This window comes from Adiantum capillus-veneris, chromosome 6, assembly GCF_014529385.1.
Source record: "Adiantum capillus-veneris isolate H3 chromosome 6, ASM1452938v2, whole genome shotgun sequence".
NCBI classification, from domain to species: domain Eukaryota; kingdom Viridiplantae; phylum Streptophyta; class Polypodiopsida; order Polypodiales; family Pteridaceae; genus Adiantum; species Adiantum capillus-veneris.
Window position 1 is genome coordinate 111,075,453 of NC_140936.1, and position 21,698 is coordinate 111,097,150.

Genomic DNA, 21,698 nt, shown 5'->3' on the forward strand with positions numbered 1-21,698 from the left:
GAAGCATGATAATGAAGCTATAATGAAAATGGAAAATGGTTTATTTATTGCAAGTGACATGTGGAAAAAGCTAAGGGTTATGCAAAAGGATAGCACATTTATAGACATTTCATTATTAAAGTCCTCTTTATAAACTATGGCCAATTATGTCCAGCTAGCCAGTATGTATTCATTTTGAGCATTCAAGAAATATATAAATAAATACGTGCAAGAGGAAAATGCTCAATCTTGCACGGGGGGAGATTTTACCCAGTGCGTGTTTCTTTCTTCTCTCCTCTCCTCTCTTCTCTCTTGTTGTGCCAATGTAGCACTCCGCTCTAGGAGGTGCGTCTGCACGTGCTTTTGTGCTTCCTCTCGCTCTCTGTCTCTCTCTTATCGTGTATAGTTTGGATTATATGCAAGTATGGTTAGCAGGTACGTATATTTATTGTTTTATGCCATGTAGATCCATGGCTATGGTCTCTAGTTTGCAACAATCCCGGCTATAGAGATCACCATAATCATAGATAAGCCATGCTTCCTTTGAAAGTGATTTTCTTCTTCTTTGGTATTGTATATAGGTGATTCTTAATTTCATAAATTTGTATTTGTGTTTGGATTGTGGAGGGCATGTGGATTCTTGTTATTGAATGAAACTTTGTTTGGCAATTAAATTAATCCTATGAAGTTATGTATGTATGAATATATCAAAAGAAAAATGAGTGTTTTCATGCATATATGTATCGAAATAAGTCAATGTTAGTCTAGATATACCTAAGAGAGATGTACATAACTATAGGGAAGATTTCATGCTTGTATCTTCTAGACGTAACAATTTTGGGTGTATGAAGCAAGAAGAGTTTGAGTGATTAGAATAAGGATTACGGGATACGAAGAGACCTTCACGGTCTAGCAAGATTCAATTGAGAATGGAGTTGAAAGAGCATAAGAAATGTACAAATCGTCATAGGAAGCAACTTCCAAAGACTTTATGAAAATAAGCTGATGAAGAGGGGAATTTTTTCTGTCTCAAAAAAGAAAACCCCTCTGGGGAATGAATGGGATAATCCCCTTCCCAAACTTTAAAAACATTTAATGAGGAAATATGACGAAGACTGATAGAATTTAATAGAAAGAGATTAAGATCTGTAAGGTTATGTAAGATTAATTGAAAATAAAAGAATCGTACAAATAGTCAAGTATAGAGAACTGATTAGAGAGACGAAATCATGGGAATGTCTGAGGTGCAATAATGTTCTCTTCGAGTACAGCTTTGGCCCCGTCTCTTGGGAAGCCATGGCCGTCGACTCCATTCATAACATTGACTCATGCACCTTGTTGTATGATAGCTACACATTGCCACACCGGCTGCCTATTCACCTTGAGTGAGCAGTGTCGGACGACAACCCATGACGTCAACCCAAAATGTTGTGAACACCTACAACCAATCCAGTGCCTTGCTACCTGACCATAGCCGCCATTGTACTACTCACATGCAACCGCTATTTGATTCTTGGTGCATGCAGTTTGCCAACCCTAATAGCGACTCATGGAGCTCAATTATAGGCACATGTAGTTCGTGCATTTTTTTTTTTGTTAAAGTGCATAAGATTGTAGTTCGTGCAATTTTTGTTTTGTTCATTAATCGTCTCTCTCTTTGTATTTTCCAAATAATGGTGATGGCTGCTTGGTGTAGCCATGCTGAATATCGACCACACACCACAACAACTAGCCATGCAGTTTTATAGCCGCAGCATTACGGCCTACTTTTAAACCCCCCCCCCCCAACACACACACACACACACACACACACACAAGTGGCCGTCAGCCAACCCCCTCTGCAATCTGACTCTCTCTCTCTCTCTCTCTCTCTCTCTCTCTCTCTCTCTCTCTCTCTCTCTCTCTCTCTCTCTCTCTCTCTCTCTCTCTCTCTCTCTCTCTCTCTCTCTCTCTCTCTCTCTCTCTCTCTGCTCCTCATTCACTACAAAGCTGCACACACACACACACCCCCCCGCATAGGCAGGCAGACGAACTTTCCCTCGCTATCTCTCTTTCTGGTAATTAGAGAGAGAAAACCGCTCTGTTAGGCATATAACGAGAGGTCAAGGTCCAATGGAAGGCGTTTTTGCATGACCTCTCTTTCCTAGTGCATGGTGCATCCCTTGTTCATCTCACGCCATGGTCTGCCCTCCCTTGTAAATCGACCCTCCTCTCGACCTCCAACTGGTGCGCATATCGCCCTCGCCTAGGAGAGCCATCTACAATTCTTGCAGGAAAATTGAAGAGCTACCTTCACTAGAAAATGAAGCACGTCCCTTTCCCTTATCTTTTGGTACATCCTGGATGCTTTTAGCGGAGTCTCATGTAATCGGAAAAAAAAAAAGTGGAGATAAGGTTCTTTTAACTACACCGAGCCCACTTTTCACTTTGGGATTGGGATCCAACAAGTCTGCAACACAATCTTTACCAAGAAGCTGCAACTACGTCACTTCATCGGCAAGGCTCAAGTCTGCAATAGACGGTTGCAAACTCAGCTACATCATCCCATCCTTTTAAGGGATGCTTTCAAAAGAGATTTAGCTTTTGCTATAGCATGAGGATCAAGAGCACGAGCTAGAGTAGGTGCTATGACACTAGACTAGGCTATGTCATAGACACGTATGATGCCAATCCAATATGCAATCAAGTTGAGCTCTAGCTCCTTTCTAACATCAGTGAGGTACCAATGGTCCCTAATATTCGGGAACCTGGTCCATTGGGTTGATGGGTTTATACTCGGGCTTTCGTTGTTCACCCTTAGCTAGGTTCGCAAAATACTCTCTGCATTGATCTCATTTGCTAAGCAAAAATTGAGGATAGCGCAAGAAGGCTGTGACATACGAGCTACAAATGCTCGCAACTTCACCATCAGTTCTCTCTCTCTCTCTCTCTCTCTCTCTCTCTCTCTCTCTCTCTCTCTCTCTCTCTCTCTCTCTCTCTCTCTCTCTCTCGTATCATAGAGTACCATGTGTCTATGATGTGCTTCTGCTCATCAGAGTGGGTACACTATGATCAACCTCACTCCCATGCCTCCTCCTTTGGTATTTGCCGACCGAGGCATGTTTACTACTTTTTCTTGACTTTGCAAAGGACGGGCCACACTAATGGTACGGTATATGTTGTCGTGCTAATTATTCTTCCACAGCTGGTAATTACATTTCTATTGTCTCAAAATATATTTATTAAAAAAAAACTTTTCCTTGGAACTTGCTATTTATTGGCTATTTGAAACAATCTATGTTTATGTAATCATGCGAAGAAGACATATTAAAGGACCACTCAACTCAAGAAATGCCTATAGCGAGCTGACTTGAATCCTTGAGACGGTTTTGTGGGGGGAATTTCTCCGCTCTTGCAGAGAGGAACTTCATCTCATCAAATTATATTGTCCTAAGTCTACCGCCACAATTTGATCCTCGAGTGCAACCCAAGCTCGAGACCCCAAGACTCATTTTTGGAGGGAAACCATTATCATTCATTTACTCAGGTTTGATACGTATGGTTTGCAAGAGTACGCCACCCACATTCGATCGGCTTACAAAGCTATCAATATACAAGCAAGGACAAATTATTCTCATTCACACACAAAAATATTAACCACTCAGCACAACACATGACAACCAACTTTTAGTTGTGCTTGGAGAAACTATTTTAGAGACAATGCCACAAGTTCTACAAGACATATGCCACCTTCCGCTACCCCAAATTAGGCATAACAAGCCTCAATCCTAAGTGAAGCATCTCAAGAATGCCATCAATTTCACAATTGGTGTGCATCTCCAACGGCTTCAAATCTTGAACACATCATCCAGTTCCCTTCTACTAAAGTCTCATCTGCATCCAAGGCCGAGGCAACACCATCTCTGCTCTACCTACTCTTTGTCATTTTTAATACTTTTATGCTCTAGACTACAAATATCATGAATGATGCCAATATGCCAGAACATAGCCTTCTCCCTAAAGATTGATTGGGTGGCTATGAGAAAACATCATTATAATTGTAGGTTGTGGTCCTCTTATACTCTCCCCACTATGTGAGATGACTATTATTTTGGTTATTAAAATCCAAATGCAGCTAGGCATGCAATTCTCTATGGAAAATAATAACATTTCTCTCTCCTTACTGTTGAAGATGATGAAACAGGAAACAGAGGGAAGACAGCAACTCAGAGTAGGAAGAAGATGGAGAAGGAGAAGACACAGAGCTTGCGTACGAGATCTCTGTAGTCTATCTCTCTGTATTGGAATAATAGAGTATACAAACTCAGAGCTACAAAGCTTATATGAAACCCTAAGAGATAAGGTGTCCTTTCACACCAGATGTCCAGGGGGGAAAACCCAGTGGGAGAAAAGTGCCCCTGGTGAAGCGCGTATACACACTAACACTACTACATGTCTACAAATCCCCCCTGTAGTGATAGTGTGAATCCGTACAAGGTAGCAGATCATCATGTGTATGAGAGTAAGCCCAAAGCTTTTCGGAAAGCTTCAAACTTTTCTCGTGATAACGCCTTCGTAAATAGATCTGCAATGTTATCCTGTGTAGGACAGTAACTTAGTGTGATCTCCCCTGCATGTAGCCTTTCCCTGACATAGTGGTAGTGAACCTCTATGTGCTTTGTTCTTGCATGAAATACTGGATTCCTTGCAACTGCCATAGCACTCTGACTGTTAGTGAAAATGGTAGTGGGTGCATGTTGACACTCACAAAGATCTGCTAATAACCTGCGTATCCATACACAATCAATTGTTGCCGTGAAAGCTGCCCTGTACTCAGCTTCACAAGTTGATGTAGCCACTGTGGGTTGCTTCTTGCTTAGCCAAGATATACATGCATTTCCCAAGAAAAAACAATTCCCACTTGTGGAATGTCGTGTGTCAAAATCACCAGCTCAATCTGAATCGCTGTAACCAAGAAGCTGCATAGAACTGTGCTTTCCATACATATCCCCCCTTGGAAAGAACATGGCAAGATTAGGGGTACCTGAAAGGTAACGAAGTATGCGCTTCACAGCCTGCCAATGATGCATACCTGGGCTGTGCATAAATCTGCTTGCTTGTGAAACCCCAAATTGAATGTCTGGACGAGTGTTGTCTGCCAAATATATCAAGCAACCAACCGCTGCTGCATAAGTATGTATATCAAAAGGTTCTCCAGCATCATGCATGCTCAACTTTGATCCAGTTTCTACGAGTGTAGAGATTGGCTTACAATTTTGTCCAAAATTTTATGCAAATATTTTGCCTGCAACATGTATATGCCATCCTCTGATTGCACAAACTGAATACCCAAGTAATAATGTAGCAAACCAAGATCAGACATCTCAAAGGTTTTTCTCAAAGCATCTTTAAACGCTTCAATTTCCTCTGCAATATTGCCTGTAAGAAGCATATCATCCACATAAAGTGTTAGCATAATGAGAACTCCATCTCTCTTTTTGACATACAAAGTACTTTCTGTTGGACTATTCTGAAATCCTTGGCCAATCAAATAAGTATGTATCTTCTCATGCCATGCTCTTGGAGCCTGTTTGAGACCATACAAAGCTTTACGCAATCTACATACCTTTTGCTCTTGACCTTTTACAAAAAAACCACTTGGTTGACTTACATAAACTTCTTCCTGCAAATCACCATTCAAAAAAGCATTTTGATATCCAACTGATGCACTTTCCAACCATGATGAGCAGCAATTGCAACTAGTGATCTAACTGTGGACGCACGAGAAGTAGGAGCAAAGGTTTCATCATAATCTATGCCTTTCTGTTGCGCATAGCCTTTTGCCACAAGCCTTGCTTTGTACCTGTCAACAGTACCATCTTGTTTCCTTTTTACCTTAAAAACCCACTTTGTACCAATAGGCTTTTTACCTGTAGGCAAGTCCACTAGATCCCATGTATGATTCTTATGAATAGAATCAATTTCTTGCTGCATAGCATCTTTCCACTGAACACACTCTAAAGCTTGTTCAAATGAATCAGGCTCATCTGCATCACAAAGAGTGCTAAAGCAAGCCAAATCTCTGCCAAAAGTAGTACCAGCACGTGTTTTCCATGGCAACGGTTCATCCAACTTGCTATCCTGCAAAGTTTTCTGAACCCATTTAGGCAAGGTTCTTTCTTCCCTGAGAACTTATTGCTCTTCACGCACAATTTCCTCTACATCATGAGGTGTCACATGCTAATCAAAAGATTGATCAAGATTATCAACCTGTTGTGATTCTTGATTCTCCACAAAAGAAGGAAGCAAACCTTCAAATACATCATGTGTCTGCATATGAGGTACATCAAAAGCAACCATAGGTTGAGCAGTAGTTTCTGCAAAAATTACATCACGACTTTCAAAAATCTTGTTTGTAGCAGGATTGTGAAGTCTATAACCTTTACTTCCACTACTGTACCCCACAAATATACATTTGATTGCCTTATCATCAAGCTTCCCACGTAACTGCTGAGGGATGTGAGCATAAGCAAGACAACCAAAAACACGAAGATAAATGACTGAAGGTTTTCTGTCATACCAAGCTTCATATGGAGTAATGGTCTTCAAGGCACGAGTAGGACACCTGTTCAAAACATGTGCTGCACAAGCAACTGCCTCCATCCATAGCTTATAAGGCAAACTCTTAGCCTTGAGCATACATCTAGCTGTCTCCATTAAAGACATGTTCTTCCTTTCTGCAACACCATTCTATTGTGCTGTGTATGGCATAGTGCATTGGTGTTTAATGCCTTTCTTTCCCAAAAAATCCTTAAATGCACCTGACATGTATTCACCTCCTCGATCAGTACAAAGAGTCTGTACTTTGCAACCTGTTTCATTTTCAACCATGGCGACATAATGTTGAAAAATTGCAAACACATCTGACTTTTCTTTGAGTGGATACACCCAACAAAACCTGGAAAAGTCATCAATGAAGGTCATAAAATAAAGGCTGTTTCCCAAAGATGGTGTCCTCATAGGACCACATACATCACTGTGTACAAGCTGCAACTTTCGTGTCGCTCTAACTGAATCATCCTGCGAAAATGCAAATCTGTGCATCTTTCCAAGAACGCAACCTTCACATACATGTCTTGGTGGCATCTCCAATAAAGACAAATCATGCACCATATTATGACGTTGTAAAGTCATCAAACTGCCATAACTAACATGCCCAAATCTAGCATGCCACAACTCAGCATCCTGCATGGCCTGAGTCTTTGTTTCTGCAATACATACCTGAATCTGCGTTTCATAACGATCTAGCACAAATAGTCCATTTTCCAGCGTACCTGTAGTGATAAGAGAATAACCATTCTCTCGATCTCGTACAACACATCTGTCATCCTCAAAAATGACCCGAAGATCATTTTTTGTAAGAGAGGATACAGATAAAAAATTCTTCTTGATCCCTGGAACATATAAGACATCTGACAAGCATAAATTTGAACCATCTGAAGTGGTAATCAAAATCTTACCAACGCCTTTGATTGGATAAGAATCATTATTTGCACATGTCACCTTCTTTCCTGCTGGAGCTGCATCCAATGAACAAAACAAATCCTTCCTTGAAGTAATATGCCTGGATGCACCACTATCAAAGTACCAAATCATTTGTGTCTCGTCAACACTGTAAGCAGAAAAATCTGAACATACTACGAAAGCATAAGAATCCTGCACAAAGTTTGCAGACTCTTCTTTAGCTGTAGAAGAATCACTAGAAGCTGAAACAACCAAACTTGACTCTTTCTTCTTTTCTTTAGCAATTCGCTTTTTACACTCACTAATGTAGTGACCAGGTTTCTTGCAGTAGTGACATTTACCTTTCTTCTTGGACTTGTCGGAATCACCTTTAGACTTCTCTGAAGACTCTCCTGCACCAGACTTGTAGTGATGAACACTCTCTTTACCCTTGTTTTTATTCTGTACAACAAGAGCATGATCCATACCATCCACCTGTAAAGACTTGTTCTTACGTGATTGATCCTCCTGCAATAGCAAAGCCACTAACTCTTCAAAATGAAGAGGCTCAGGATTAGCTCGCAAAGACAGAGTCAAGAAGTCTGAAAAGTCAAATAAGATGGTGGTAGTGAATTGAGTGTTTTGGAAACCAAGTCCTTCTCTGGAATCACTCCATCAATGCTAAGCAATTGCTCTTTAAGATCCCTGATTTTTGTAAGATGCTCGACAATATCGTCACCTTCGTCCATCTGTATTTTGTCAAGTTGTTTCTTCAAAAACTCTATTCAGGCAGCGTTTCTTCCTCCAAACATAGCTTGCAGAGTGTTCCAAGTATCCTCAGAAGTTCTGCAAGATCTGATATGTGGTGTGATTGTCCTCTTTATGGTTAAGGCAATCACAGCCATAGCTTGTGCATCTTTAGTATCCCATCTCTTTTGCTCTGGAGTGACTTGTGAGGGTCCGGCACCAACAACTGCACCACGACCAGGCGTGGCAGGTGCAATGCTACCTGGACGAACTTCATCTCCAGATACATAATCCCACAATCCTTTACCAACCAAAACATTTTTGGCCATAAAAGACCAAAGAGAATAGTTGGTACCATCCAATTTGTCTTCGGATGTAAACGCACCAAAAATCTCTTTCTCCGTAGATTGAGCCATACTCTGGATGCACACAAGAGAGCAAAAGAACCTCCAAGAGATTCACAAATCTCCTCTCCAATCCAAGCAAAACTCTACATAAAATCTCAGCACAAAGCTAAGACAAGCTGCTTCCCAAAAGAACTGTTTACCTGAAGAAAATCTGTCAAAAAGCACACCCTCTTGATCTAAACGCCTCCGAAAAGTAACTTCTGCTATGTTGCTTAGAACAAAATTCTGAGGGCTCGAACAGCTTTGAAAGGGGGGTAAAACTGCAGGTTGCCTGATCAGAATACTCCCGGAACGTCGAGGATGCTCCCACGAGCAAATTTTCCAAAAACTGCCTGAAAATTGCGATTGCACGCGCGGACGCGAAAACGCAAGTAGAGGCTCTGGAAATCACCTTGCTCTGATACCAATTGTGAAGCTGATGAAACAGGAAACAACTACATGTCTACACTTACTCTTTTCATGAGCCATTAACCCAATGATATAGCTTTATACTTATTAGCAAAGATGTAATGGAAGTGTCTTTGTACTTGATTGACCTATTACTACTTTAACACAAGATAGATATCCACTAGCTGTACCAACTTTGCAAACAACTCTGTAAATTTATATAGCCTCTTCATTATCTACTTGTTCATACTGGGATTTGCCTGCTTTCAATCCCAACTTTGCATTAATTTTATCATTAATAGATTCTAAAATGTTAATGTATTTATTTTACTAAAATGTTAATAGATTCTAAAATGTTAATGTATTTATTTTACGATTCGATTGTTGTTGAATTGAACAAGAAATCACCTTTACTGCATTGCCTTTGAGAAACACTTTTGCAGATAAAGCTAAATACAAGGCTATCATATCAGAGAACCCCCAGGTACAAAAAATTTCAATGCATTTTAATAATGTACATTTAGAAAGATCATTTGAATCATCTCTGATGGGTAAATTCTCCCTCTATGTATCTTTAGACCCAGATGCAATCTTATATAATACACCACCCAAGTGCTTATTCTATCTCCTTTCTTATCTTAAGATCTCCAAATTTCTCTCACTATACTTTATAACATCTTCTTATATGAGAATCCCCAAAATTAATATGGGCTTGATAAATTAATCCTTATTATATTTAATTTCTTTTAAGTGACTCTCTTTGAAGATATTCTCACAAGTCTATAGCCGAGCAACTTTGCAACAAGCAAGAGTACCGTCGGGGACACTTTTAGAAGACAAAGCAATTTTACTTGTTTATATTGTGTTATAAGCTACAAAATCAACTATTTTTAACATCATGGCGTGTACTTACATTGATTTGATTTTCTATTGGGATGATTTGTCAAACAACCACTTACATGAGCTCAATTTTTTGAGATCGTCAACATTTGGTACTTACTTCATCATGTCAACCTACTTTAATTTGGAACTAGGTAAATGTTTTGTAAATTTTATGCCTTGTCTAGTCCATCGGTTATGTGTACACAGATTCGTTGATTTAGGCAATGTGTAAGTACTCCTCCTAGCTAGACTCACCAATTTAGGCAACACCAATTATACATGCCGACCCACCGATTTAGGTAGCATGAGTGCAGATTCGTTGATTTAGGCAGCACACGAAGAAACTACAGATTTACTATTTTAAAGAATATTAAATGCAAATCCGTCAATTTAGGCAGCATTAGTGCAGATTCATCAATTTAGGCAGCACGTCTTATTGGTATAGATTCACCGATTTAGGCAACACCAATCATTGGCCACCACTGTCCCTAGTATGACTTATTACTCGAGTATATAATGAAAGTTATTTTGATTCACATCTACATCTTGGATTTGAAATTGGTATATGACGATGTCCTGTCACGACAATGTTTGTTAGATTGGACTTGAGATTTATGAGAATTGATTTACTGAACGATGAGTGTGACCAGTGATATCTTGATTCATCAAGGTATGACATATACTGCTTATTCTAGTGGTATGGGACAGTAGAATATGCAACATGTGGATGACGATAGGCATAAACAACTTTATTTGTTTAAATTTCACAATTTGATTTATGACATATATTTTTAACCATTATTTTTTGACAAATATGGCTTGCAGGTAACTTAACAACTGAGGACAGTTGCTTTCTAACGGAGAGGTATGAAAATGGAAAATGGCTTATTTATTATAGGAAACGGGTGGAAAAAGCTAAGGGTTATGCGAAAGGATAGCACATTTATAGACATTTCATTATTTAAGTGCTCTTTATGAGCTATGACCAATTATGTTCGATCGACTAGTATGTATTCATTTTGAGCATTCAAGGAATGTATAAATAAATACGTGTGCAAAAGGAAAATGCTCACTCCTGCAAGGGGCGAGATTGTACCTAGTGCATGTTTCTTTCTTCTCTTCTCTCCTCTCTTCTCTCTCGATGTGCCACTGTAGCAGTCTGCTCTAGGAGGTGCACCTGCATGTGCTCTCTTGCTTCCTCGTGCTCTTTGTATCTCTCTTACCGTGTATAGTTTGGATATGCAAGTATGGTTAACAAGTACATAGATCTGTTGTTTTATGCCATGTAGTATGCTATTTTTAGTATTTTGTAGGGATTGCCACGCCTCCATTCGTAGCAGAAGCAGCATGTGATTGTGTAGAAGATGACACCATAAATGTAGTGATGGTTGTTGTGAGGATGTGAAGGCTATAAATGTTTCTAAGGGTTCTTTTGTTAATCTTGAAGGTGCTGATTTTGGTGACCTTGACTATAAATTAGACTCTATTAATGTTAATGAGGTCGAGATGGAGAAAGATTATGTATATGTATGTGGTCTATTTGATGACAATGTTAGAAAAGGGGAGGTTGTAGAAGCATATAATACAATTGTTTCTCATGTTGTGAACTCTTTAGAATATCCTCTTTAGTCTAAGGATGCTGATTTTGATGTCCTTCGTGCTTTAGAATAATATCATCATATTGATGCTATAATGGATGAAGACTGTCTCATTGTATGGTCTATTTGATGCTATATTGATAATATTGATGCTATAATGGATGAAAACTATGTCTCAATGAATGGTGTGTTTGATGAGCTACCCATGGTTGTCACTAGTGATGAGAGTGCTTGTGCTACACATATGCTTTGGCGTCTCATCTCTCTTTTGATGGTGGAAAAGTAAAGGTCTTTTATGATGATTAAAATCTCATTTCAACACATGATGTGGTGTCATATGAAGATTATGCGCCTACATTTGGCTTGTTTGATGAGGCAGAAAAAGTTTTCTATGATATTGAGCATATAAATGAAGAGTGTGTATGTGGCTGGTCATATGCCTCTTATGATAAATTTGGAGATGCAAACAAATAAGAAGGATGCTATGAGGGATGATGTTGTTGTGGTTGGGGAGAAACAACGCTTTGATGCTAGTTTGTCTCAAGTTATGGCAAGGAAGGATGATATGTATTTTTTCATGAGTAAGAGATGCCTTGATTCTTATGTGATGATGATATTGAATACCTTTGAAAAATATTTTGATGCTTCCTTACAATGTGTTTATGATCATGAGGCCAATAGTTTGTGGGAGATGAATAGCTTTGATTGGCATTGTTATGGACATGGTAGAAAAATGGTTATATGGTCCCTCTTTTATGATGAAGTGTATGGTAGATATGTTGGGAGGTATCATGCTAATCTTCATGAGTTTGAGAATGATTCTTTCGCAAACGAAGGAATGAAATGTTATGTGTATGACAGGGGTAAGCTACAAGTCTCCCATGTGCTAGGCTTTTGGCATTTTGGATTGAGAAGATCCTTTGAATAGTTTATTTTGTCTAAAGAAGAAAGCCTCTATTGCTGCAACCTATGGTGGTGCATGGGGGTTGTGTAGTCGAGGTGCCCATGTCTGTGAGGGAGGGATTGGAGCCTTGATTGGAGAGCGTGTATCTCATCAAGAAGGCCATGAACATGGATGTGACCTCTATAATTTCACCCCTCTTCTTGCTTTTTGGTGATGGAAGCTGCATGAAGCAAATCTCCCTTGTACGCGTGTGTTTGCTACTCAAGTTTGGCAGTGAAAGCCCTTTGTATTGTCGTGAATGGGAGAGTGTTTCCCCATGTTTTTTAATGATTTTTTTGGATGAACATCATGAATTTTTGTATAACTCATGATTGACATAGTTTTTTAAGGGTTTATGTGCATGGTTGGGAGTGACTAAGGAGCCCTATCTCGCATATGTAAGGGTTGTTGAGATGGTGTGAGGCTATGGTTTTTATGATGAAAAGTGCATAGTTTTTTCTTGGGTTCCCCCCCCCCCCCCAACATTTAGTGTTTTTTTTTTCTTCCTTGAGGCCAACTGCATATAGCTGGGGCTATGGCAATGTAGAGAGAAGCTAGTCGAGGTTGAGCGTATGTGAGGTTGTTAAAATTTGTGAGCGAAGATCGTTCCATATTATCTAGAGAGAGCTATTCTCTTCATCCTCTTTTCTTTGTGGTGATTTGAGGTGTTGTAGAGGCCCGCCCCCAATCCTTCACAACATTTCAGAGATGTTATTGAGCGTATCACTTATTACAAGCCACCCATTTCTATGGTGGCTTCGGATATACTATAACTTCCCTTTTAAGCAGATGAGTTTATGCCACTTCGTAATTTCATCATCATAGTAAAGCTCTAAATCAGATTCAAGAGTTGAAATGTGGATGGATGGATACTTGCCTCGATTAGCAAAATAGCAGTATAACCTCCTATATAGCTCTTTATGAGTGAAAACTTGACATGACAATCAAGGTGACATCAATTCACCACTCATTGAGCAACATGAGTCCCCCAATGGGAGAGGTACTCCCTTTTCTACAAAGTAGAAGAATATGTAGGGATTATTTTGACATTGAGTAAAACATGGTAATATTGAACATAATAACCTCCTAAAATGTTTAAATCAAGTTCCTTAGAGTAACAAGGGTGAGGGATAACATATCTAGAATTCACTCATCACCTCAATACCATATTATTATACTAATGTGTGTGAAAGCAATTAGGACCATTGAGTACTGTTGTCGCTTGCTAGAAGGATTTTTTTCTCATATTGTATATAAGGCCATCATTATAGGGCAAGCATTATCTTTGTAATTATCACAATCAATAGTACTAGTTCCTATGTTGTGTGCTCTTAAGCTTCACCTTCATCTTCTTCATTTTTACGTGTATACTTCTGGCCGTATTTCCAAAATTTGATATATGAGCAGGCTTTAGTATCCCAAGTAGCTTCTTCATCAACCTCCTGGCTCACTTACTTTCAAAAATTGGAGGATGACATAATTTTTAGGAGATCTTATGGAGCATGGTATTTCTAAAATTTTGATTCGGGCCTCCATTTCCACCACCAGCGATACTCTATAGGCAATTTTGTCTTTTTGTGCAAGTTTTTTGACGGTTCAAATTTCTACAAAAAAGGCATTTTGTTGTCTTTGGTGGATTGTGCTATATAGCAAAAATTAGTTTTGTGTAGTTCTTCCTCTATGCAGGGGACTTTTTGTTTTCACCAACCATGGCTAACAATAATGATGTTTCCCACATGTTGGCCCATAAGGAAAAAATGGATGGGGACAACTACCCATTTTGAGCATACATGATGCAACAATCTCCTCGTTTCAATGGGTGTGTGCAACATCGTGCGGGGTTATGATGTAAGACCAGGTTCTATGGATGATGGTAACAATACTAATGTTAGAGTTTTCTTACTTACTACTGAGCATGCATATTGGGATTCTAAGGATGCGCAAGTTCGTGCTTTGATTTCACTTTCAATTAAGCTTTCCATTACTCCACTTATTTGCTTAGCACAAGCAAAAAAACAAGCATGGGATAGACTGGCTTCTTTGTATGCATGTCTTAAGTTGGCAAAACTTTCTAGTCTACGTAAGGAGCTAGAGTCCAAGGTTATGCATGAGGAGAAGGATAAGGATGTAATTTTTGTGGAGACTAAAGATCTCAATGACTAATTAATTGCCCCTAGTGAGGTTATTCTTAAAAGTTTCTTGGGCAAACATTTCTTGATGCTTTCTTATCAGAATTTTGTTCACACCTTTAGGCATGTGATAGAGAAATGGTGTTTGATGGACTTGTCCTTGTATTGCTACAAGCAACCCAATCTATAGAAAAACAAGGCTAACCAACCTACTCTTGAGCAAGCATTTGTGGCTACACCAAAAAAAAAAAAAAAAAAACCATTATTTCCACCTCGAATGCTTTTGAAAGTGTGAGGCCAAGGGCAAGGTGTGAAATGGCATGGGGGCGGTCTATAAGATTAGGTAGGCAAGCTGGGTGGAATATTAGATTCCACACTCCCTTGCCTCACATGAGAGAGAGAGAGAGAGAGAGAGAGAGAGAGATAGAGAGATTGTGTGAGAGATAATTGAGAGGTAAAAAAGATCGCTCCAAAGCTCGTATGGAGCAAACTTTTCTTGCTAAAAATGGTAATCAAGCCAATAACCAAAAAAGCTTGCTCCAAAGCCCTACTCAATACAAACGGTACTCAGTGAAACATAAGACTCGTTCCTTAAAAGAATGCCAGTGGATATCAGAAGCATCACTAAGTCCGCAATATCACAACTTGATACTTGCTTATCAATCAGCTAGGACCACAAATTTTGCTTATTTATGTTGGGGTAAAGGCTTCTATGCCTTTCCAGGTCGTCCAGGCTATGGGTGCCCGCCCACTATTCACCTTATTCTTGTACATATAGCAAGAATAAGGAGTAGTTCAATTGAGCCCCACTCCACCCACACAGCGTCTCCATCTCCCTCTCCGCTTCTCGCATGCACATACCGCACCGTGCATGCACGCATCCGCACACATGACTCTCTAACTGGTATCAAAGCCGCGAGATCGGTGACAATGTTCCCTATGCGAAAATGAAGCTCAAATGAATCTTGACACTTGCCGATGCTAGATTGGAGCGGTTCAGTGCGGATATGGCAAGGATCGATTGCGCCTCGAGGAGATTGGGTGGATCTCGGAGCTCCCAACGTGTGTGTAGCCCCTCTTGTAGACGGATCTTGAGAGAGAATCAAGGAATCCATAGAGAAGTGGGGTAAGGTTGGGTTCACACTAAAGCGGCGGCAATCACTCTTCAAAAGAGGCATTTCCAGGTAGAAGTGCTTTGGAATGCACTCTTCCCCCACCCATCCGTTCACACACGGGTGGAAGAATAAAATCAATAGTTCTCCTACCGCCACCTGTTGTGAACATTGGCGATGGGCAGAATAAACAATAAAAGGTCAGGTTTTGAAAGGTTTGTAATTTATTAAAATAGGAAAGTGGAAGGTTTGAAATTCAATAAAATAAAAAAGTGGTAGTTGTGAGATGAGATGACATGGAGGGTGGAAGTCTAATTGCCGAGGGGTCGGAAGGAATTGCTGGAGTTTCTTCCATGCGCTGGCAAACAAGAAAGAGATTGCCGCCGCTCACTATGAACAGGGCATCTGACGTGCTCGCTTTTGATTGTTTAACAGAGCTCACGCAACTCCTGCCGCAGCCCACCGTGAACCTGGCCTAAGTCTGCTGAGCAGAATTGTGAGCAAGGAGAGCTTGAGTTGAGTAGCAGGAGCTCGTACAATAGGGGACCTTGGAGATATTCAAAATAGGAAGGCAGGAAATTCAGTTTGAGAAGGGAAATTTCCCAAGCGGGCAAGTCAAAGTGTGTGTACTTGTGTGTTTGAAGCAAGAAAAAGAGAGCTGAGCAAAACATTTGAAGCACGCAAATTGATCCTTAACAGAGGCCGCAGGGGAGCTCATCGGCAAGCGCGCAGCAGCAATGTCAAGCAAAATTAAGCAGCACTAATAAAAGTGTAACAAACTTGGTAGAACTGGCAACAAATTGGGCAGCAGTAGGTGTGGGAGAATCGGGCTACAGTGTTGGCAAATTGGGAGCTCTCGGGCAGTACCATAGCAAGAGCAAGCCAGGGTGTAGCGTTGAAAGGCAGAGAAGCAGCAAGGAGGTGTGCGCGCGCGCACACACACACACACACACACACACACCTTGCAGTAGAACAAGCAGTAGCAACATTTTGACAGAGAAGACAATTTCTTTTTAATTTCTCTCTCTTAAGAGTGTATTCACGCATATACACATTCAGGAGAAAGAAGATAGAGATCGAGAGAGAATTCGGCACGCGGCTACACACTCTAGGTAGCGGAAAGAAAGAGAAAGAGAGCAAAATTTGGACCTCTCTTGGTTGTAGAGAGAAAGGATAGAGCACGTGCACTAGACGCGCTTGCACACACACATAGGCGTGTGCGAGACGGGCGAGTACGCTTGAGATTTTCCCCAACATCGGATCAGCTCTCCTTCAGCAACAGCATGGCTATAATTTTACGACACCTCGTTCTCAGCGATCTTGCATTAGCTCTTGGCATCAGAGAGCTATGACATCCCACTTGAGAGAGCTTCTCTCGAACAACTTCTTCTTGGCGATTTTAGGCAGTTACAACATCGGCCCTCAAATTTCGAATTTGTCTCGGTTTCGACAATAATTTGGTGGTTTTTTGACTTTGACGTTCAAACATTTCCCGGCACCTTGGCCTTGATCTAGAATTACGGCTTTGACGAGTCTTTGTTTCCAGCTTCGACAGCACACAACAACGCATAGTGGCTCTGATGGTCCATTCTGGAGCAATCTTTCTTGTGAGCCGACTCCCAGACAATGATTTCAACCACACGCAGCTAGTTGATCATGTTTTGTGTTTTGTTTTTGATCGAATTGTTTTCTGACTGATAAGGTAGTGTGCCACATTCTAGGTAGTTTTGCTCACAGGTTGCACTTTCTTGCATTGCAGATATGTATGATTGTGTGGGGTATTCCAGAGAGCAATTTTTAGCATGGTTTTGTGCAATCTATGCTATGTATGCATGTGCGGATATAGCTTGAGCTAGATATAGCTCGCAGGTACCAGGTTCACAAGTTTACAACGTTTTTGGATAGGTACACGTCCATAGAGCCACTCGTTTAGGAGCGAACTAGTTTGCCAGGTTTTGGTAGTGCATGTATACATGTGTGAATCTGTTATGTAATATTGGCGAGATTTTTTGAGCTTTCACTCAGTTTTCAGGAAAAACTTTGTCAAAATTTTCCCAGTTTCTCACCATGTTTTATGCGTAGCTGTAGTTTTACTCTGTGATGGTTTACTGTAGTTTTACTCTGTGATGGTTTAATGGTTGAGTTTGACTCACAATTTGATAGTGATTGAGTGTTTACTCTCACTTTGACAGGTTTTGTCAACGTGGACACAACTTAGTGTTCTTGTACCCACTCTCGTAGGAGTGAGGATTGCGTATGTTTGTGTGGCTATAGACATACATCCATAGGTTTCATCAATTTTGCAAACTTTTGTAGGCAATTTCTCTTGTGGGATGTGTTTTGAGTTAGTTTGCTCACTACTTACGTATATGGTTATGCGCTTTACACTTAATTGAGCTATTTGTCCCAGATTGTATGCTTGCAGATATAGCAGATTGTATGCTTGTAGATATAGCAGATTGTGGAGTTGCTCTATGCATATGTGAGCATCCATTTTGATGTGTTTGATCATGAGTTTCATGATTATGTAGTGGTCAAGTTACTCCCACTTTGTTGCCAGTTTGGCATGGTTTATGGTAGAGATTATACTTGAGTTTTTACTCAGTTTACAGGGGATACTCTGCCAATTTTCTCTTAGAATTTCTCACCATAGTTTGGTTTCTTGACATTCACTTATGGTTGCAGATCTGTGTGACAGTTTAGAGTCTACAGTCATGACTCGAGAGAGAAGGCGGTCTCGTAGTTGCCGATACATGCAATGTTAGCATTTTGGTCACATAGGGCACATTAGGCGCCGTTGTTTTAGACGTATGAGACAGTAGCGGAGATCTATACGTGGTGTATATGAGATTTTGACACATGCTAGTGTGATGACTTCACATGTCAGTGATGGTGATGTCACATTTGCCTTTAGCCTTCCTGATTACTTGTCTTTGAAAGGTGACACTTCTACATGTTGGTTGCTATATGAGGATGCAGTTTTCCATGTCACACCGCATCGTGACTGGTTTAGCACCTTCTCTAGTGGGAGCTTTGGTTATTATGTGCACTTGGCAGATGGTTTGGCACTTGACATTGCAGGTGCGAGAGATGTTTGTTTGTCATTGCCCAGTGGTGCATCATATACGCTACGACATGTGCACAATGTTCCTTAGCTGAGACAAAGTTTGATCTCAGTGAGACGATTAGTAGATTTTGGGTGTCAGACACTACTTAGAGAGCATTCTTACCAGATGCATTGCGGATCATTAGTGATTGCCAAAGGAGCCCGTAGCGGCTTGATATATCATATGCACATGTCTTAGGTTTGAGATGGCATGGTCTCGATTTTGTTGCTGGCATGCTGTCTCCTCCATGGGTGAGCTCCACCATGCTCACAAGACAGAGTATTTAGTTGTGCAGGACGTGCTAGTAGACTCTATAGAGATAGAGGTAGAGCGGCAGTGCTCTAGTGAGACACAATATGTGTTGTCAGGGTGTGTGCAGGCAGAGGTAAAGCGAGTATTCTCCCTAGTGACACATGCATAGATGATGAACATGAAGTTCTTTGATATGCTCATTCTAGAGGTTGATGAGTTGGTGCTAGGATGCACAATTTTGCCTATGGGTGAGAGGGATGTAGCCATCCTAGTGTCGGTGTTGACACATTCCATACGCGATGAGTAGTCTTAATGATGTAGTACATGCAGATAGCACAAGGGAGGCTAGGACATCCATATTTGTGTAGATTTTGTCAGCTTTCGGGTGTCTCATGTACGACCTACTAGTGTCAAGGCCCGACCTAGCAGTTGTAGTGGGAGCATTTGTAGCAGGGATTGTCTATCGTACGGTGACTAACACTAGCATGATGCATAGTGGAGTTTTGTAGAATATATACAATAGTCTATGGGATTTACATGTAGGCTCTAGCGTGGATACGTATGCTTGCCTATCTCTAGAGCCGATACGACTACATGTAGATCAACTGAGCAAGCTAGTGGGCATAGGTTGAGAGAGTCTCTCACTTGTTTTTTTGTACGTACTAGTAGTTTAGCTAGTAGGACCACTTATCAGCACATTCACCTTTAAGTGGGAGATTGTTGGGGTAAAGGCATCTATGCCTTTCCCAACCGCCCTGGCTATGGGCTCCCACCACTACTCACCTTATTCTTGTACATTTACTAAGAATAAGGAGTAGCTCATTTGAGCCCTACTCCACCCACACAGCGTCTCCCTTTTCCTTTCCCCTTTAAGGGTCGCGTTTCAAAATTTTGGTCCACCTCTCTCTTGGTATGTACTTGATGGCAAGGCTTCAAGGTTTCATGGAGAAGGAGGGACCTGATGCATGAAGATCACAAAAGAAATCTATGTATTTATTTTGTACATAACTATGGTTTTCAAAAAATTGGATCTTGGAAATAAGGAGAGGTAGGAACAAACCCTATGAAAAAATAAAATTCACAGGATGTTGATTCTACCCGATGGTCACTACAAGTGACGAATAAGAGTCAATAGTGAAAGGAGGAGAATCTTATGCATTATGGAGTTGGAGTCAACAAAATATAATCAAATTCAAGCATACTTCACTTGTGGACGGAAGGCTTGCACATGAAGTCAAGAGGGGACCACCTGTAAGACGTCTGGAAGGGAAAAGACGGACACATATTTTTATAAATTTTTCTCTATTTTTTCTATTCCAAATTGGAAAAAGTTTTCAACAAAAAAAGTTGTAGGCGTTGAGCTGATCTTTCTGTCCCTATTTTATTAATAATTTTTGGAGCTACGGTTTGGGAGATATGGCTGAAATGGTGGAGCCTATTTGTCCACATGGGAAGAATTCATGGTTATCCAACTACACACACATAATTTGTTATAGGTTTCTCTCCATTATTGCTTGATTTTCTCTTATTTTATCAAGATTCTCTCAAATATTATAAGGAAGCTCTTGGACTCATGCTATGGAAGGAGGCATGGAGACAAAGCTCGCCATGATGAAGGCGACTGCGAGGAAATTGGTCAATAAGTATGGCACATGGAGCTCTTTTATTGGGGGAATGCCTCTAATTGAGGTTACTTTGTAATAACTCCTCTTGCTCATAATGTCTTCCCTAATCACTCTCTTGGCCTATCAAAGGAGGCCTTCTACTTTGTAAATGGACACACAAGCAAGCTCTAGCACTCACGCTCTCATATGTATATCCTTATGTATGCACCTCTGCGCACACATAGTTCTACTATGGTATAGTATTGGCTATGGTCTTTTTTTTTGGTTTTTAGTGGCCAAGAGGTTTGAGTTACCATGCACACATGAGCTTGTGAGATGTTGATTATGTGCAATTCCCCTCGTAAATGTTTGTATGGTGTCTATGAAGCCTATATTAATGAAGCTCTCATGATCTCTTCCTCTCCCTCTCTCTCCTTCTCTCACATCTTCCTTGTGCTATGTGCCAACCCCCCCACCAAGCGTCCTAGCTGCATTCCAAGCTAGATGGTGCCCCTATTGTGTACTCCCAGGATGAGGCTATTGTGCATAGTCTTGGTGTAGAGGCCACCACGTCTGTTTTGCGCTTCCACCTCTCATTTGATGCCCCCAATGAGGAGTGATTTGCAAAGAACTTCAATCAATAAAGAGTAGCGATGCATGCCATATAGACGAGTGGCTACAAGAGTTTTCAAATTGGAGGACTGAAGAAGAGGAGATTGTAGAAGCACTCAAGGCCTTCATCGAAGTGCTACTGCCCGGTTGTAGTGTCATCGATATCTAAGAGGTAAGCTCCTCATATCGCGTTGCTCTTGCTAATTACAAATCAAGAGCATTAAGAGGGAGGGCTACAAAATTTATCATTGTTGTCTACCAAAGCATTCTGTCAATGAGTGCCGACAGAGGAGGTGAAGAAAGAACGGTGAGTTTTACTTTGAGAACCGCATTGGCACTCTCACACCAGTCAGATTTTGTGTAGCACCAAGTCTTTTCTCTCCAACAGTCAGAGAAGAGTTGTCAACTACATCAACCACAAAGCCTAAAGCATTTGGTGGAAGCAAGTGGGCCTATG

At 40.6% G+C, this 21,698-nt stretch overlaps 1 pseudogene; it reads right to left on the reverse strand.

Annotated features, from left to right (window-relative positions):
- Positions 1-2,224: 2,224 nt before the first annotated feature.
- On the reverse strand, positions 2,225-2,887 carry LOC147456087 (glutathione S-transferase T1-like; annotated as a pseudogene).
- Between the last annotated feature and the right edge of the window lie 18,811 nt (positions 2,888-21,698).